General features: G+C 38.5%; 1 protein-coding gene across 35 annotated transcripts in view; it reads right to left on the bottom strand.

Annotated features, from left to right (window-relative positions):
* ZBTB20 (zinc finger and BTB domain containing 20) overlaps positions 1 to 21,163 on the bottom strand; it is an 816,756-nt gene that overhangs the window by 285,966 nt on the left and 509,627 nt on the right. For 3 of the 35 annotated variants that reach the window (XM_021933013.2, XM_021932957.2, XM_021932970.2), the window contains exon 1: positions 11,401 to 16,572. The exons of 28 other annotated variants lie outside the window; for them this stretch is intronic. The gene's annotated coding sequence lies outside the window, so the exon portion shown is untranslated. Of the gene's footprint in view, positions 1 to 10,644; positions 16,573 to 21,163 lie in introns of those variants that run through there. 4 more of the 35 variants (XM_021933004.2, XM_021932944.2, XM_021932948.2 and 1 more) reach the window with 2 other exon arrangements.

The raw sequence follows: 21,163 nt of genomic DNA on the forward strand, positions 1-21,163 counted from the left end.
TAAGTAATAAGATGAGAGCGGCCAGAGACAATGAGTACATAATAGGAGTGAGGCCCACCAAAGAAGTGATCTCATATCAGCTACTTGAAACCAGTGATGAAAGTAAACTCAGTACCAAGCTCACTTCATCCAAAGCGTGGATTCCTTATATGTTCTCTGCTTGGGATAATATTAAGATCAACCTGTAGGTAGAGCTTACACAGCTAGGACGAGCAAGCATTCCTAGGTCGGAGGAGTGTGCTCATGTGTGATGGTGTCTGTGCATGTAGGTTTTTTTCCTAACAAGTATAAACCACGATCCTATAGCATAAGAATAAGTGATGATGAGAAGAATGATAATGGTAATGATGATAACAGCAGCTGTTTATTGAGTGCTTATGCTATACCAGGTATTGGTTTAAATATTTTACATTTATTAGATTAGTTACTCCCCACAGTAATTTTATAATAAAAACAAATTTATGGTTCCCCTCCTCCTTCTCCTCATCCTTAATTTACAGATGAAGAAACTGAGGCATGAGAATTAAATAGTTTTCCTAAGGTTACAGTGTTGTAGAATCTACATAGTCTTCACTCTTAATCACACTGCTCTACTGCCTAAATTCAGGCAACCAACAAAAGAGTTGCTCTGCCTCATCTTGGAGCTTATATATGTCTACAGAATATATATTATTTACATTCTCATAAATGAGAAATGATTTAAGGATATTCTTACCAGAGCAGTAGCCATTCTCAAAATTATCACAATGGTGTATTATATTGTTTAGACATATAATGAGAGTATTGGGGTAACAGATATCAGAGATTTGGCTCTTATAGATTTTAATTCTTAATTGTACTATTTAAGAGAAAAATTAAGTATTGTGAGGAAGCACTGGAACAATGGAAAAGGTAATATGGAAAATAAAAAGTTGAGTCTCAGCCTGGCAAGTGTGGCTCTCTATTTCTTCAAGTTTCCTTTCTTAACAAGGTGACATAAGGGTTAATAAGATGACTGTAAAATACAGTTACCTTATGAAGAGTGAAAAATTCCATTATTACTGAGATTTTCCAAATCCTGATAATTCTGCTGGGATTTTCTGAACCATGATAATTCTGCTGGGATCTGGTATTAAACAGCATGTAGACAGATTAATCCCAAGCCCAGAAAAAGAGTGAACAAATAAAACCTAAGTAGCATAATGACTGAAGAAAGTTAGATTGTAGTGTCCAATCTCATAGTGGCCACTTTTTGTTTGCTTGTTTGTTTGTTTTGAGACGGAGACTTGCTCTGTTGCCCAGGCTGCAGTGTGCAGTGGTGTGATCTCAGCTCACTGCAACCTCCACCTCCCAGGTTCAAGTGACTCTCCTGCCTCAGCCTCCCGAGTAGCTGGGATTACAGGTGTGCGCCACCACACCCAGCTAATTTTTATATTTTTAGTAGAGACGGGGTTTCACCGTGTTGGCCAGGCTGATCTTGAACTCCTGACCTCAGGTGATCTGCCTGCCTCGGCCTCCCAAAGTGCCCAGAGTGCTTGGGATAACAGGCATGAGCCACCACGCCCGGCCTATAGTGCCCACTTTTGACAAAGTTGATTGTTTGTGTGGGAGCATGAACATGAAAATTTAATTACAAACTAAGGAGAAACATCCTTAACTTTGAATCTTTCCTATTGGTTTACTGGAGTCAATTTTAAAGTATCACTTAATAAATACTATTTGACAATTTGCAAATTTATATAAATGTATTTTCCTTAGAGTATAAGCATTCAACTCCAATATGATGGTTTCCTATTTTCGGTTTGTTATACATCAAGATAGAATGTACCTGTAAGATATTTAGGAAATCACTTTTAGGGGACACTATACAATACCTAACTAAATACCAAGACTACAGTACTATTATTTTCACAAATGAGCATGGGTCAAGGCAAAGAAGGGCAAGTCGGGGTAAGACTATATAGGCTGTTAACCTTGCTGTACAGGTAAATGTAAAAGTTCCTTTTTTTCTAGCCTCAATATGCTGGACGATCCTCACCTTTAACTGAGTAGAGAATGTCTTAAAGCAGAGAAACAAGAACACCTGTACTCTGAACTTTGTTGGGGAGTTCTGGCCCCTTTTATCATTTGACCATCAATGAATAATATAACTGCTTTTAGCCCTTAAGCCTGTGCCAGCTGCAAACGTGACAGATACCTGTCATATTTTAGAACAGCTTATCACCTCAGCCTCTGGAGTGATTGAGTATTTATAGATACAAAGATAGAAACATAAAGCACATATGTATAGGCAGGAGTCCCCTGGAGGTGGCGATTAGGACTAGGCAGTAATTTTAGCTTGAAGCTCCTATGACTTAAATAGCCACTTGAGCTCTGCTCTTGCAGTTTACGATGTCAATAGAACCCCTAAATGAAATTACAGCCTTCTGATACGCAGCAGGATATCCTTTCTTTGCCATGCAATGTACACGGCCAGGAGAAATTGCTCTGTATATGGAGTTTCACTAAAGCAGAATTTATCATAAGGCTGCTCTGCTAAAATATCATTATGCTGTTATTCACTGGATAACACATCTAATGACTCGGGGTGCACTTGATAGCCATGTTTCAGTGAACACAGACGCACGCCCTGATGTGAACTGGGCACTCCAGTGCTTCAAAGCACTATCGATTTCAATTCTACCATAATTTACACCTGGCTTGTTTTGCCAATAGCTTGAACCCATGCTAACACTGGAACATACACATACAAGCTTTAGAAAGATCAGAAATGAGCTGTATAGCAAAAATGCATGCAGCAAACTTTCCAGGATTTTGCCTTTATAATCATCTCCCTTGGTGCCGATCAAATATTTTGCACGATTTTCCTAGCTAAGTTTGGGCATTGCCTCTGTTAGCATTATCCTATGGTTGGTGATGATAGTAATAAGAACCTCTTATATTTGGACAAGCTATGGACACTTCTGCAGCAGGATCTGGGTGCCAGTCATCTTCGTTCTCCCACTATCTAGCACAATGACTGGCATATAATAGTTGCTCATGATAATCTTCTCTGCAGGCTCCTCTTCCTCTCTCCATTCCAGAAATGCACTGTATATAAAAGACCTTCTCCCTTTTGTTATCTTTCGATATATTTTTCCTGAGAAATGTCCACTCCATAATTTTAACTATTACCATGATTCGGATGATTCAGATGACTGCCAAACTCTGTCCCTGACTCATCTCCAGCATTCCGACTAAATCCAACTGCCAGTCTGGATGCTCCCCTAACACCCCCAAATTAAACACATTCAAAAGCAAGTTTGTAATCTTCCCCCATCCTCCAAAATCTGCTCTTCCTCCTCATAGCTTTTCTTGCTTAGTTGTATGAGGTAGAAACCTGGGAGCAATCCAAAATTCCTTCTCTCCATGCCCAGCCCAAGGGTTATTAAATTGTGTCAATTTTGCCTATCTCTTGAACATGTCTCCTCCTCTCTGTCTATTCCCACAGTTATTGTCCTAGTTCAGGGCTTCATTGTTTCCTGTCTGAACACTTTCAGTTGCCTCCTAACTCATTTTCTTGCCTCTATTCTCCCATTCCTATAATCTATCCTCTCCCTGCTGCCAGGGTGATCCTGTATCACACAATTTCATCATTAACCTTCTCTACTTAAAACCTTTTAATGGCTCCCCAAATGCCACAAGATGAAGTTAAAACTTCTTTGCATGGCAATCAGGGTCCAACATGATTGTTCCCTGCCTGCATCTACAGCATCGTTTGTCTGTACTCCCCTACTACACATCAGTGATAGTGTTCCCCAGCTCTGCCATGCTATTTCTAGTTAACTGCCTTTGCCCCTGCTGGCCCCCTTACTGAATGCTCTTCCTCCCTCTGACCATCTGGGAAAATCCTTCAAGTCCCAGCATGGATTTATCAGCTCTTCCGTGAAACTTTCTCTGATCCCCTACTCCAAGATACGTTCAGCTGAACACTCACTATTTTGTGCCTCCAGGGTTCCTTGAACATCCTTCAGTTATGGCACTTAGCATAATGGGATTACCCCAACTTGTTTCCCTATCTGTCTCTCCTCTAGTGAGCAACTTGAGACCATGTTGTATTCATCTTTATATCGTAAATGACAAAGCCAATGCCTTCACAACAGCATATTAGGGTCCATGTGATCAGACACCCTTATCTCCCTTACTTCATCTTCTACTAGTCTTCTGCTTACCCACTCAGAGTCTGCCACACAGACTTCCTTGTTATCACTCAGATTTTCCAGATACATTCATGTCCAAGTCCTTTGCACTTGATGGTTCCACTGCTGAAAATGCTTTTGCTTAGATATCCACAAAACTTGCTTCTTCACTTTCATCGAGGTCTTTTCTCAAATGCTGTCCCCTCGATGAAGACTTCCCTCTCTACCTCTCCATCCTATTTAAAATTGCAAACTTATCCCTGACACCAACACACATGTACACACTCTTTCTCCTCTTTAAATTTTCTCCATAGCATTTATGATAAAATGCCACATATTTTACATAAATATATTTTATCTTCTGTCTCTCCTATCTAGAAAGGAAGTACTAGGAGAACAAAGATTTGTTTTTTAAAAAATCTACTGCAGTATCCCCAGTCCCTGGAATAGTGTTGTACATAATATGAATGCCTCAATAAATATTTATTAATAAATTAATCTTTAGCTTCTAGAATAATAACTGACATAGAGTAGGGATTCAAAAATGTTTCTTTCTTTCTTTTTTTTTTCTTCTTCTTCTTTTTCTTTTTTTGATACACAGTCTTGCTCTGTTGCCCAGGCTGGAGTATGGTGGTGCAATCACAGCCCAGTGCAAGCTCAAACTCCTGGGCTCAAGGGATAAGGGATCCTCCCATCTCAGCCTCCTCACTAGCTGGGACTACAGGCATGTGCCATCATGCCTGGCTACTTTTAAAAAATTTTAGTAGAGATGAGATCTTGCTATGTTACCCCGACTGGTCTAAAACTTCTGGGCTCAAGGGATCCTCCTGCCTCGGCCTTTCAAAGTGCTGGGATTATAGGTGTGAGCCACTGCATCTGGCCCAAAAATGTCTCTTAAACTAAAAAATAAATGGGTGAATGAATGAATTAATGTTAAATCCATGTTTAATGAATATAATGGAGAAACAGTCTGTGTACAGTACAGTCTGTGTACAGTAAGTTTAATAGGTTACTATTATCCTCATTAGACAAATGAAATAGATGAGTCCCAGAAAGGTTAGGAGCCAAAATTAAAGCGACTATACATAGCTTAAACAGGTTTGCTACTCTTTTTCAATTCACTATTGAAAGGAACAGACAATTCTTTGCACTTTGTTCATGATGTACCTCTAACATTTGTTATATAATTTTGCTTCCTCTTGACTAGGACTGCAATTAGCAGGAGGTGGAAGGTGCTAACACTTTTTATTACAATTTATGTCTTTCCATATTAGGTGTTTCTCATAAAAAGATCCCCTTTCTTTCATTTTCACAAGTGGATTAGGCATTCATATAATTTTGTCCCTCAGAGTGGTTTGTACATGACTACCCAAGAGGACATCGTATTACAAATCCTGCCAGAATGAACTGGAACGTGAGTGCAGCATTCATAGCTTAAGGATGAACAGGTTGTTTGGTGCCAGGTTTGTACTAATGGAGATGTTCTCCATTAGTGTTAACTCCCAAAGGAGAATAAATTCAATAACAAAACATTTCAGTTTTTGGCATTTCTATGGAGAGTTAACTTTCCATTGTTCAAGGGTTAATTATCCATTACGTGAATCACTTTTCTTTCTATGGCTGCTTACATCTAGGAATTCAGTTTACCAGAGAGTGAGTAGGGAAAATAAAGAGATGAAAAGAAATATTCTATATATATAAACTCCAGGAAAAAAATTGGTTTAGGGGACAGAATTAGATATAGTTTGGGGATTGCTAAGTTGATTGACAATTGAAAATGGGTAAGATTAAAGCATGCTTTATTATACACAATATTTTGGGGTTTTAAAATTGTTTATTAGGGTCAGTTTGTAGTATGTACAGTTATTCTCTGGATGTGATTTTTGTCAGCAGAATACCATCTAGGGTGCTAGAATGGGAATTTAGCAAATGGTACTTTAGAGGCTAGCTCGACTTGATGCCCCTCTCCTCTGAAGAAGGCTTAGTGTGCTGCAGCTTAATGAATGAAACAGCACTAAGCGATTCCACCAATTTCTCTACTCATTGATGAGAAACAACTGCACTAGGCTATTTTCAGCTATTATTTACCTCAAACAGGGCATTTAATTAGTGCTTGTTAAGACAGTGCAAATGATTTGGCTGCCAGTCTTCTTGCCCCTGCTCTTTATTGTGCTGTATGTCTGCCCCGCCTCTCTCCTGTCTAGTTCACAGGGCATCCATAGCCAGTCTTCATGCCTTTCCATAACTGACATCAGCCTGACCTCCACAGATGTGGAGTCTGAGGAAAGGAAGAACCAGTGAGTAACTATAAGCAAGTATTGACAAGCTGGAGAGACTGTTGGTTAATGTGATGCATTATAGGTAGGTCTGGTACTTTGTGACTACATGAGCTGATCAAGCTGGATATTTAGTCACTCTCATAAGTCCAGGAAAATTAATGGAACTACTGCAAATTCAAGATCCCATGTTCCATCAGAAATTACCCAAGCATTGTGGGGATTAGAGAAGTAACCTTAGCAAATGGTTGGAAATGCTGTCAGATAGTTGGAAGATCTAACACGGGAGTTAGGGAGGCTCAGATATCGAAGACTCTACCAATTTGTGTTCTAGACATGGACCTGTTTCTTTTTTTTCTTTTTCTTTTCTTTTTTTTTTTTTTTTTTTTTTTCGCTCTTGTTTCCCAGGCTGGAGTGCAATGGTGTGATTTTGGCTCACTGCAACCTCCATCTCCTAGGTTCAAGCGATTCTCCTGCCTCAGCCTCCTGAGCAGCTGGGATTACAGGCACGTGCCACCATGCCCAGCTAATTTTGTATTTTTAGTAGAGAGGGGGTTTCTCCGTGTTTGTCAGGCTTATCTCGACTCCAGACCTCAGGTGATCTGCCCGCCTCGGCCTCCCAAAGTGCTGGGATAACAGGCATGAGCCACTGTGTCCGGCCGTTTCTTTCGTCATGATAAGCAAGATGTATTCACTGTCAATGCACTGCCATGTAGATATTCATTCGTTCATCACCTATTCATTGATTCTCCACTCAGACTGAGGCAATCTGACATTGTTTGGGAGAGAAATTAACAAACCTAAAACACAAAACCTGCCCTCTAACCACCTGCAGTTTTATACATAGAAAAACTTCAAATTAAAAACATATATAAATGCTAAATGAAGATAGATTTGTAAAATGCTACCAATGTCAGATCACTTTTAATTTGGGTTTTATAGAAAATTTCAGAGAAAAAGTGTGACTTGTCAAGGATATGATTTGGCTGATCGTGAAAAGGTATCAGAAAAATTATGGTTGCTGATGCTAATATGTAAATACAGCATCAAAATATTTAACATACAGTAAAATAGCTGAGAAAATAGAATAAATGGGATCATTTGTATATGTACTCAGTTTTATAAAATAAAATGAATTCATTAAATGTATGCTCAATTTTAAGATAATATCAATTAATTTCTTTCTACTTAATTTTAAACTGCTTTATATATACAGCAATTAATATTTTGAAGTTGTACATAATAGAATTTAGGTTGATAAGCTAACGTGTATATTTGCTGATGGATAATTACCAAACTTATCAGCTAACTACATCTTTCTTTTTGCAAATACTGTTCATAAATATTTGTGTAAACTTTCGGTGTTGTCAGCATGACAAAAAGTCAACTATACTTCATTTATGGTCATTATGATGAAAACATTTGACTGAAATCAAAGGCAAGTAAGCCTGTCTAGAATTTGGTCATATTTTTAATAGTTGAACATAGATATATGGTTGTGCATATATGTAGGCATTTATAAGCTAACATACATATACAATCATATGATGCAAGCAATCAACTCCTTTTTAAGGTTTTAAAATATATGTCTTTCTTAGGGGAATCACATAAATACTAAAAACCATTTCTATACAAATAAGAAAGAACAACTTCTTATTGGGGTAGTGACAATTCTGTTATTTAGCAATTTCATTTGTGTATATTTGCGACTGCCTAATTAAATGAATATAGCGTATAGGAAGTACTTACAGCCAAAATGTGCACGCAAGGAAATATACATTTCACAACATGCATCCTTACTAATTTAATGAAATTCGAATTTCCAGGTTAGCACTAGGAAACTGAGTTACTGATAGTACATTGTGAAGGCTTATAATCAAGGTATTGAAAAAATAGGTAATATTAATATAGCCATTGAAACACAAAGAAATACATCATTGTCTTGCCTTTGTATCGCAGGTATACTAATCAAATTCTGACTTCTTATATATTTCAATTTAGTCATGAAATTCTTCCACGGCCACTTGGAACTCCAGATCTCAGCCACTATAAGAGAAACCTCTCTGGCAGATTATATTTTTTTAAAATGTCATGTCTTGGGAATACTCTTAAATATGTGTTTTCACCTATTCTCTGCTTAAAGTGGCTTATATAATTTCCTATGCAGTCAATAATAACATGTTTTCAAAGCGTTAGAGATCTAGCTTGCCCTCAGTGCAGTTCTAATAGACATCCCTACCAGAGACTATGAGATAGTTTTCCTGGGAGTCTGCGCAGTTTGAATATTAACTGAGGAATGTTAACCTCCTATGTAGGTCTTGGTGGTTATGGCCTTAGATCTAGTTACATTTTTTATACCATATTGTAAACATTTAACACCATTTCCCTTTAAACTTTTTTTCTTTAGAAAACAAGATAACTAATGAAAATTACCCAAGAAATTCACATAAATAGTGTAGTACTAACTAACATGAGCTAACTACAATAGGCAAACTTTACTATTAATACAACATTAAACTTTTACCATACTAGCCCTAATAAAACTCTGAGACTATTTCCTATCACAATGACAGCTGAGGAATTTAATGTGCCTCACAAACTATAGGAATTGTGATAGGAAGCTGATTCTGTCCTCGAGGCCACTGACAAACCTGATAGGGCTGTAGCAGAGGTCAGTCTCTAAAGGAAACTTGGGATATACGAGCATGTATGAGTTCTATGGTTAAGAATCTGAATCACTCAGTATAGCAGACAAAATTCCAAAGCTGAGTACCAATGTAATATGCTGGATCACTGTACCAGCTTGGACAAGAGTACATGCAACAGGCACATACAATGCACATCTGGTTAAATGTAAAATCATCCATTGCTAAAGTATTTTAAACTTCTAGGAGAAATCTACTGACAATGTGTTAATAGCAAGGACAACTAAAACAATAAAATAGCATCTCTCTCCTAAAATTTAAGAACATCGAGTAAGTGCCCCTTAGGCTGGGTTGTGATTCCTGGAAGTTTCAGCCTATGAGAACCATATTGGGGACATCAAAGACTCCCCCTCTTTCCAAAAAGCAATTCACTTCAGATGCTGCCACACAGTCAAATGCTTTTATGGCCACCATGTTTTTTTTTCTGGTTTTTGTTTCTTCTTTTGTTTTTTCCACACTTAATATTTTAGAACATACCAGATTCTTGAAATTAGAAAGAATATGAGAAAACTCAGTAAGATGGAATACCTCTAGAAAAGAAACTAAGCAGGGACCTGATGGTAAAGGGTAAAAACACATTCCAATAGGAATTCTACTTTTAGGGAGAGTATGAGTTATTAAGAAGGATATGGAAGGCACATTTTGGCTATGAAAGCTGGTCTGTGGACTCCTCTGCTAGTCTCACATCAGACAGGATGCAACCACCCCCACTCCATTCCTTCGACAGCTTCCCAGAGCACTCTCAACCAGTGTCCCTTATATTGAGGACAACACTATATTTGGGTTTAATACTGTGAGGACAGTCATTTAGTTTTCCTGTGGCAGGATGATAAATTTCCCCGGAACCAAATAAGGATTCTCATTGCATTCTTCTGCTTGATACTATGAATGCAGAAGAATAAAGAAGAGGGTGTGACAAATCATATTTTCCAAAGGTCGGGTGTGGGGAGGTTCCCTAACATTTAAAAGCAACCAGTTAGCAAAGTGATCTTTAGAACAGTATTAGCAAGAATGTTTGCTCTACATCCAATATAGATATTCTTTCCTGCTTAGCTGGGTATGTAAGTACTGTGAGCATAATGTAAATACTCAGAACAGAAATGCATGGAAAGCTGGTGGAGTGAGACTCCAAATGAACAATTAATCCCACTTTCACTTCCCCCATCTACCTCCCTGAATACTACCTCCCTGCCCCCACTCACCTATCTTCCTCCCCCCACAAGCATGTTTGCTAGGCATGTCAAGGCTGACATCCATCGGTGGCAGTATGAAACCTATGCCTGCAGGCTGCTCCTGAGCATAGTCTCAAGGCTCTGCCATTGTCCGTAGAGTGCTCTCAGTTGTGCCCGCTAAAAATCTTCATCATTCCATTTGACTGTTTGGTAGTATTTCTTTAATTGTATTTTTTGCTTGTTTGTTTTAAAAACACCCTTTATTTCCTGCTTGCCTTAGAGACACCAAGAATAAAATCCTTGACACATCAAATTCTGGAACCTCACCACTCACCAGGACTGTGGTTCCTGATCCAAGGAGTGACGACTGAGAATCAGCACACAGTCTCTTGAGGGTGTCCAGGCCTGGCTGTTAAGCTCCCTGCTCTGATTAGTTTGTCGAGTTCACAGTGTTCCAGAGTGCTGAAGCACAGAAATTAGGGAGGGGAGGTGGAAGGAAAATCACTGGAGCCTCTTACGATCTAACTTCCACTAACTGGGAGGAAATGTCTTATAAATAAACAACAGTAAGAGAAACAAAAAAAAACCCATCCCGTCCTGCCAGAGGAATGTACATTATTGTCTCCCGACGGAAAACTTTACACCACACCAGAATGCAGCCATGTCTCCTGAAACTACCTCCCTCAAAACAGAAAGAAAAAGAGAATCAAAAAGGAAAGGAGAACAAAACAGAACAAAAAAGATTTCATCCCCTTGAATTCTGTTGGGAAGTTCATGTGAGTTCCCAGTAGACAAACTAAACTAAGCAATTTCAACAGTGTCACTGTTCCAGAATTTTGTGCAGAGGCTGCTTATTAGCCAAATTTCATTTCTGCCCAGATCACTGCTGTACCATCCAGACATTTTCAGAAGGGAAGTTCAGGGAAGGGGGGAAGGGTACGACTGTGGAGAAGAGGAAGAAGAGAGGACAAAGGAAAACTCCTGATGAACCAGAATGCCCTAGCCACGGCCATGATAGAGCGAGCCCCCACCCGCCACCCGACTACTGCTTGTTGAGGACTTGGTGATGCGGTGTGTTTTATCTACTTACTCTTTCTGCTCGGGAGGCTGAGGTTCCTACATTTCCAGCTCATGCTGGACTGTACCGTAAGCAACAAGTGAAATGAGTTCAGTGATCTCATTCTAGTCCTTCGACTCCTGTCCACATCACTAAGCGACTGCACAGCTTGGCACAGGCCAGGATGAGTCAGCAGTCTCTGGTCATGAGAGGCCAGGCCTGGAATAGCAGGGGGGTTTAGGTCAGGAGCAAAATGAAGCAGAAAGACAGTCTAGATGGCAGGGCTCTGTTCTGCAATATCAGAAATCCTGCAGGTCAAAATGAAAGCGCCTCATCAGCTCTGGGGTGAAGATTGTAGGACTGTAAGAAAAGAAGCATCAAGAGAAAAAAAAGCTGCTTACCAAACATAGCAAGGACAAAACAGAGTGCCACAGGCAGAAAAAGAGGGTGCTGGTAGAGCCCTGGAGGATAAAAGATGCTCATTAAGGTTTCTGAAATATCTTATTCCACATGCTCCCAAACGTGATTAAGAAATGGTGATTTCCTATATACTATCCTAGTATTTTCGCACTGTTTTCCCAATTCAGTAAGTAGCAAAACAAATAAAATGCAAAGCACTGCAGTTAAATAGCAAGAAAAGCCTCATATTTCATAAAATAATACAATTATGAGTCTGATACCTCAAGTACATTAGGGTTAACAGTGTCTGTATATAGCCTGTATGAAATGGTTAAAGAGGAGTACTCTTTAAATTGAGCTTGGGAGGGGATAGAGAAGAGCTTAAAGAAAAGAGAGATACCAGTTAATGATAAAACACAGGGGAACTATGACACTGTGACCATATTTCTACTCAATGGGACCAGCATAGACCTCCATTAAACCTCCATCAAGAAGTGATGTTCCCACTAACAGGACTTCAAACACCTCTCCCTCTGCAGTAGTATTGTAATATAGCAAGGGGAGAGGGAAAATAAAATAGACAGAAAACCAAGGTTCAACATAAAAAAAAATAGTGATAGACGTTTTGTTTCAGAGGAGGCAAATTGCTCTATAAGTCAACTGATACAAAAAAGTCTTGGTATCTGAACAGACTTAGAGAAATCATATCTAGATGAAGATACCAAGGTGGAGACTGATAATTGTCAGGAAATGATAGTAATGGCCATAAAGACGGAAGAAAGCAATCTCAAGTCACATGATGTAGAATAAAACAGCATGGAAAACAGAAGGAGAGCAACAGACTTGGGGAACACAACTAAAATATTTCTTTAAAGTCCTTTCAAGAGGAATAATGAGGACCCACCACATAGTTCCTAAATGTTGTCCCTTAGAGATGTACAGATGTATATGGGTAAGAAAATGTAAAATAAACTTTCAGCTTTCATTTCAGAGGGTATTAAGTCATCTCAACACATATTTACTAACTGTTTAACCTTGGGCAAATGAACTTTCTAGTCTCAGTTTCTCCCTCTTTGAATAATATTGTCATCCTCATGGAATCATTGTAAGCACTGAATCAATGTTCATCAACCCTTATCACAGCGGTACCTGTCACATGGCGAACATTCAGTAAATTGCTTATTATTCATATTATTTGATTATCACATCATATCATCTGTATAAGTACCCAGTGAAAGAATCCCCTCCAGCATTGTTCCACTGGATTGAGTGGAATCAATATGAAGACTTTAGTAAAATCAGTTGAGTAACACTGCTGACAATGCTGCTTTAAAAAGATTATTTCTGTCTGGGTACGTTAAACATTATACTTGAAGACACAGGATGTTGGAAATCTATTATGTGAAATCCTTGAATTTGGGTATCTATGTTGTCAAAGCAACTTGGAGCCTAACAGTTGTCCAGTAACTAGAGGCCCAAAAAAGAAAAGAGGAATTTTTAGAAGCTTCTCCAAAAGCAACAGGATAAAAGTGTTATTGGCCTTAACCGCATGATGAGGGCTTTTTACCAAAGGGGAAAACGTAGTCCAGTTGATCATCGCAGCCTAATTGATTAATTGTAGGTCTGACCATCTGGCTGATGAATGCTGACACCCAGCAGTGATTACTGTGTAACACAAATCCGGATGTGCTCTCCCTGATGCCTCCCACAATAATGGCAACTCTGAACTTAAGGTTAGTTTATTCAGGCCTCTTGGCTCAATCTCTTCATGGAATAGCGGTTGTGGCAGGGAATATTTTGCTAGACCTGGTCAAGCATTATCTTCTCTTATTTCAGTTACCCACTCTTTTCCAACTCTACTCCTACCCACTCCTAAGGCCTCTATTGTATATAATCACTTTTCATGCAAAGCATTCCATCTGTAGTTTTCATCATATTATCTGATTCTCTCATTTCTGGTTGCTCTGTTCTGAAAAATATTTGACTAAACTAGAAGATCTATACTGCTACAATGCTATTTCACAGGGGATCCTATTGGGACATTTTTATTGTATCTTATTTGCTACTGGTTTACTTCAAATTACTCTGTGCTTCCAAACAAAGAAAATTATTTCACCTATCTCATTAGCCTGATTAAAAGTCCCACATATGGCCCAAGTTTTCCATGAGGTTAACAATACAAGGGTTAACAGAAGATAATTCTTACATCGTAAGCCTACTTCTGACCCTCAGTTAGGAGTATCCCATGAAGAAGATTCCCCTGGAGCATACTTTACTGCTAGAGAAAGAAAGTCAGACCCATGTAAATGACAAGGTTCAATAGCAATGCCATCCACAAACCAATCTACACCTGGAGATGACTTGTGCATGGAGAATTCGCCAAGCAAATAAAACCTGTACATATAAATATAAACCCTGCGGAATTAGAACCAAATAATTTCACTGTATTTTGTGGGAATGCACAGGGGAGTAACTGACAAAAAACATCTTATACAACCTTGACCAACAAGTCACAATGACAAATCATCCGTTTCCTCTTTTCTTTTCCCAGACTGATTTCCACTCTAAATTCATCTTTTCTTTCACTCCCCACAGATGCTGAATTCTTCTATGTTCCAGGCTGAGTTAGTGTTAATTTTCAGTAGAGGACGGCAGTAGCATGCTGAACTGTACAGTTCCGGGCTGGGAGTTGGGAAATGTTTTTGGCCTGACTGTCAGTAAACAACTATGTGTCTTGGGCAAGTCAAGTCCCTTAACTCCCCATGTCTCAGTCTCTTCATTGAAAAATGATAGGGTAGGACTGCATAAACTCCATAGTCTCTGCCAGCACTAAGATTCTATGGTTCTATAGCTCATTTCCTTTTTTTTCTCCCTTTGGCATCAACTGCTCAACAACTCTGCTTATAGTAATTTCTATGCTCTCAGTTACTAATGGAAAAATATGTCCTTCATTTACTACTTGGTATTTTGTATTTGTAATCTCTCTTTTTTTATTTGATGCTAGATATTTTGAGTCATAAACACCAACATATCCAAATAGATGGCTTTAAATCTGAAGGCGTTTAAGGAAAATAGCTTTCCCATGTAGAATATTTAGTGTAGCTGGGCATGGAGAAAGCCAGCCATCCAAAAGTGGAGCAAAGGGGCCAATTCACAAATGAGAGAAAGCCTTTCATAATAAGAGTCTCCAGACTCTTTAACTTAGATAAAGCTAAAATGCTACCGACTTCCAACTACTTTTCCAATCAATCCCAGACACCATCACAGACACTTAGGACTACAAATCTGAGGACCAGCACTGGCAGCAATGCAGTTCTTATTTCACCTCCACCATCCATTGCCAAGTAGGATTTAGGATGGCATAGTAATAAGAGCCAAGAGGACAATCTGTCATTTATTTTCCTCCAAAGTTTTTGAAATTTCCCATTTGGGCTCTGTTTCCCAGTTTTAATTTGGTAACTGCCATTTTTCAGCATTTCCTTTAACAGGTTACTAATAATTTCGGATACAGGATCTCATATTTCATTTTATGCTGTTAGAACTGCTGTTAATATTTCATCTGCCTTCAATTCAGCTCTGAATAAAGGCTGCTGGGTTTTGATACACTGTTAACACTTTGGTTCTGGGGATTTGATCACCATGTTCATCCAGTTTGTCCATATTTTGTTAAGAAAAAGTAATAGGTTAGCTAACTCAGAAATATCTCAGGGTGTGCTATATACATTCTATGGATATGTCAGAGTTTCTTTTTCTAGATCTTTGATGAAAACCAACAAAAGCAAGTATCCTGCGTTTGTTTTCACAAATGACTTGCCATTTGCTTCAGTGTCAGTATTCTGGAAGCAGGGGGCAGTGGTTAAGATTCAGGGCTCATAGGCAGATCTAGGTTCACATTTTGGCTCTGAAATTATTATATGTACACCTCAGGCCAGTTCCTTAACCTTACCAAGTCTTTCTTTTCCCATTTGTAAAATAGGGATGATAATAATATCCACTTCTATTAATTAATATGAGGATCCAATAAATTAATATAAAGTATTGAGGACTTTCTGAGTTCTCAATAAAGGATGGTTATCATTATCCTAGCATTAATAATATACAAATTTACATTATAGAATTATTATTTTGCAACATCTTTTCAGGGTCAACAAATTATTTTTTAGTCCAACCTTTGTTGTTTGCTTCATTATAGCTTACATTTTTAAAAAGTCTCAGCAAAATCATGTAAAATATTTAAAAATTTGATCTTTAAACTGTATATACAGTTAGACTAATATATAGCACCATATTATTGTAGCACTTTCCAGTGTAGCAGCAAATTCTCAAAACTTTTTGTCCATCTAATAGCCAGCCCTAGATAATGCACATTGTACCAATACTAATCTGTTCTATAAAAAGATGACTTATAATATTTACCTGCTCCTACTCCCAAAGAATATAGATTATTTTAATATTCTTTGGGTATGTGTCAGTCAGGGCCTGTTTGTAGAGAGAGATCATACAGCAATTTGAATAGAAAAATTTAGTTTAAATTATTAATAATAACAGGGGATTAAAGTAATGAGAGTAGCTAGTAAGATGTAAAGAATACTTTAAAGAATGTAAGAATAACATGGGCCAGGCGCAGGGGCTCATGCCTGTAATCCCAGCACTTAGGGCCGAGGTGGGTCTTTAGCCTACGAGCTGAAGACTAGTTTGGTCAAAATAGTGAAATGCTGTTTCTACAAAATATTAGTCGAGCATGATGGTGTGTGCCTGCAGTCCCAGCTACTTGTGGGGCTAAGGTGAGAGGATCGCTTGATTCCAGGAGGTTGGGGCTACAGTGAGCTGTGTTCATGCCACTGCATTCCAGCCTGGGTGACAAAGCAAGACCTTATCTCAAAAAATAAAAAAGAATAGAAGAATAACAAATGTAAGGAACAGCCATTATTTGTAGGGCTAAGATAGCATACCCAAGGAAGAGTCTCCTCCATCCCTGGGCTGAGATCTAGATGGAGGACTCAAGACAAAAATCTTCTGGACCCCTGGACCAGGATCCAGACTTTGTTAGACAACGCACAGTCATAACTCATTGAATGGCGAGAAGTTGCTGGGGAGCTGCATCAGTAGAACCTGCACTCTAGGGTGCCAAAGAAAGCTACTTACAGGGAGGTATCTCATCTGAGGCACTCTGCTATAAATTGCCCAATGTGTGTGTACATGTTTGTGTATGGTGGGTGCCAGGGGTAGCTGCTACCTACCAGGTACTAGAGAAGCTATCTGTGCTTCAGCTGCTGGGTACGGGGTTAGCTGCATTTGCTGCAGGAGCTAGATGCTGTAAAAGTTGCTTACATTGTAGAAGCCAGGCTCTGGAGAAACTGTGCGCATTGCAGGAGGCTGCCAAAGTAGTGCATGACAACCAGGAAGGAAAATTTCTTCTTTCTGCAATGTCTCTCTACTTGCTCTACTGACAAAGCACCCTCATACCAGCTAGCAAAGAAAAAATATTCAAATAATCCAGATACATTTTTGCCGAGCAGGCAAGGAGGACTACATTTGGAAGGAGGCAATGGGAGGTAATATATTGGTAACTGGCACAGACATTATTATTTGCTCACACACTTCATGAAATAACTCACATTAGAGATTATAATTCAATATTTTCAACTGATTGCACTACTGTTCACGTTTACTAATAAACCAACTCGCTGTACATAGTTAAGCAAATACTGTCAGAATTAAGAAAAATAAGAGGCCAGTAAATAAATGCCTATAATAGAATATTTTAAAAAGTTACAGTACCAGTATATGTACAATAACCTTTTCCCCCAAGTGCTGCCCACATACATTTTAATTACATGTTTATAATTTACTTAAGAAAAAAATGTACAGAAATACTAAGCTATTGACCTAAATTTATGCAACAGTGATCTCATGCCAGAATCTCAACTAAGTGGGTAATCAGGAGAGTCATTACAAACAACCAAAAGCTTTGAGGTAAAAATTGCTTCAATTATCATTTTTCCTTTCTCTTTCCTTTTCTTTTTAATTAACTCTAGAACTCATATTTTCTTCTTCTATGACAATTTTGTGGAGGGGTGGCTCTTAAATATAGGGTTTTTTTTTTGGTTTTTTTTTTTTTTTTTTTTGAGATGGAGTCTTGCTCTGTTGCTCAGGCTGGAGTGCAGTGGTGCAGTCTTGGCTCATGGCAATCTCCATCTCCCAGGTTCAAGCGATTCTCCGGCCTCAGCCTACCAAGTAGCTGGGATTACAGGCATGTGCCAGCACACCTGGCTAATTTTTGTATTTTTAGTAGAGACGGGGTTTCACCATATTGGTCAGGCTGGTCTTGAACTCCTGACCTCATGATCCGCCTGCCTCGGCCTCCCAAAGTGCTGGGATTACAGGCATTACCCACATGCCTGGCCAAATATAGGTTACTGTTTTTCAGAAAAATACATATTTAGAAATTTTTCTTATGATTCTTGTCCTATATTGTTCTACCCTTAATATTAAATAGAGAGGCATCAATAAATGACCAACTTGGTAAACTATGACATTGTGATCATTGTTAGAACTAGTTTTACATATAGGGAGAGAGTATATTCCAAATTACCTCCCCTACTTTTACCTAATTCCCTTAAGAAGGGAACAGGTACTTTTGCTCTATAATTAGAGGTAGGGTTTAAAACCACAAACACCTGACATTAGCAAGGAGTACGGCTGTGAGAGGCTGACAGCAGAAAAGCTAATTGGGTGAGGAGAGTTCTATGGAGAGTAGACTATACTGAGGTCAAGGCCACAGAACGCCCTTCTCACCATTCATCTGGCCATCAGCAGTACTATCTGTTCTCACTACTATGGAAGGGGTCTACTTGTTACTTCACAGTTGTGTTTTCTGAAAGCCAGTGGTATCCGCAAAGCAAGCCATGTTGGGTTGTCTCACAATCACACTGTAGGCATCTCTGCCAGCTGCAGGTGGTTATCCTTATGATTTCCTTTTGTTTGTGTTATGTGTGGTACTGAGGATAAACTTAATGACCCTATGTTTAGTTCTCTCCTCCAACACACATACACACCCCCCTCTCCTCTGCAATTCCTGAGTTCAAAAAGAGATGATGACAAAGGAGTGTCATAAGTCCTTGTCAGGCAGGCGACTCCATTTTATTTTAGTTTGCCCTTCTGTTCTGTTGGCTTTTCTGCTATGACCCACTATACTTACCCTGTCGGCTGTTCTTACTAGCAACATGCCTTTTTAATCAGCCTTCCTGGGGTCTGCATTTGATTACAGCATTTGTGTTCTATTTTGATTCTTTTGTACTGTGCCCTGTAGTGTTAGCTTGAAAGGTGTTATTTATAAAATGAAATTCTATTGTATTGCCAGTTGGATTCAAAGAGGACATATAATATTAATGCAGAATGTATTTAATAATATCTTGAATCTATTAAATCAATTTCTTCATGAGAATACAGAATGGAAGCGAGGCACGTGGGCTGATAATCAGGTAATAAGACTTAAGAATCACCTGAACTTTTTCTTCACAAGCTTTCCTGAAAGCTGGCACAAGAATCATTCTCTTAATGTCAGGGTTTCCAAGTGGAGGAGACTACCTTTCTTCAGCCAGACCAGTGCAGTGCGCACCTGTTTAAACATTCAACTGTGCAGGCCAAACATTTTCCTAGGCTTTTAGATGCAAATTTTTTGACTAAGGAAACTATGAGACCAAACACGAATATGGTTTTTTTACTACATAGGAAGATTTAGGTTATGAAGGAAATGTAATCACCTATTTCTAAGGATCTACTTTCAAGATTTGTAAAAAGAAGTATATTTGTTCTCACACTGACTCTTCTCAAAAGCAGGATAGGAAAATTCTAGTGATACCAAGAACTGATGCAAGGTTTCCAAGGTGGCATGTTCAGAATGATGTTCTCAACTAGCAAAAGGGCAGGTTTCATTATGGACTTCTGGGCCTACAGTCAAACGTTTCTAGATTAGATTGATGGAGGAGTCCCCAAGTTTTTTCAACTTCTAATTTTAATTCCAGCTAAAGACTGAAACATTGTACACTGTATCACAGCTTGCACAGCACACTTCTTGCTGCATACATTCCATTCTTTCACCACAATTTTTTTTCCTGTTGATATATCTGAAATCATCAACGGCTATGCTGCTGTTTGGATAGGGAATAAGAAAGAATCTGGTTTGAAGGATGATTTAGGAATCAGGCTCTGCAGAACTTACTAAAAGAAACTGTAACGTACAAAGGAACCTGGCTGGGCAGTCTTGAGAGTTCCTGCATTTTTATCTGTTCTCATTCAGTGGCATATTATATAACTCCAGAAAAATCAGGTCCAGTTTTCTAATTACTAAAAGGGGAATAACTGTCATTTTCTACTCGCACTGGGCTACTTTAGTGATGGATAAGAAAATGATTCCAGAATCTTCTAAATGCTTGGCAATGAAGGTGAAATACAAATGCACAATATTATTAAAATGATAGTTTAGACCCCATTTTTGTTTCTCCAAATCTAGAGATGAAAATAGTAACAAGGAAATAAATTTCTTCCACTTCAAAAAATAAATAATATACCCTTATTTATAAATGACATGTCAAACATAAGGAACTAGGATGTATTGGGGAATACACATCTCAATTTTGAAGGCATCAAATTATAAGCTATTTGCATGAAGGAATCACATTCATCTCTGTATCCACTCAGGTTCTACCTCATTGATTTACATTATGTAAGTATTCCATTCATTAACATATGTTGAATTGAAATGAAAAATGAGATCGCACAAGTTTAGAACTCAAATTAACTAGAGACCATGTTAAATCCTGTTGCCTCTTTTTGCAGATACAACTGAGGCCCAGATAAGTGACTTATCTAAGTCCAATACTAAAAATATAACAAGTTTTACAAGAGTTATTTTAAAGATCCGCCACTGAAAATACATCACTGAATTAAAACAAAATAGATATTCTTCTGTCAAAATAAGAAGCACTATTCAGCTCAAATAATCTGATGTATCCTAACCTAATCAAGAAGGCTGAAGCCTAAAGTAACAAGTAACGTAATCAAATAGCTATAGACCCATAGGCATGTTAGAAATGCCAAGTTACTGAGTGGTGCATATCTTAACACTTTGTCTATCAGCCAGTTCAAATGGCATATTTTTTTTCATGTAAAATTAATGTCTTAACAAATAATAGGGGTGAAGTCAGCAAAATGGCAGAGTGGAAAACTCTACCTTTCGTTCTTCCACAGAAATACTGATAAAACAATGTTGGAACCAAAATACCTTGAAAATATATTCAGATTGTAGCTGAGAAGTAGAGGTACCCTAGAGGATCCCAAACTGAAAGCAGTTGCATTTGCATGGGTTAAAAGTGCAATTTCACCTTAGAATGTC

This window comes from Papio anubis, chromosome 2, assembly GCF_008728515.1.
Source record: "Papio anubis isolate 15944 chromosome 2, Panubis1.0, whole genome shotgun sequence".
Taxonomy (NCBI): Eukaryota; Metazoa; Chordata; class Mammalia; order Primates; family Cercopithecidae; genus Papio; species Papio anubis.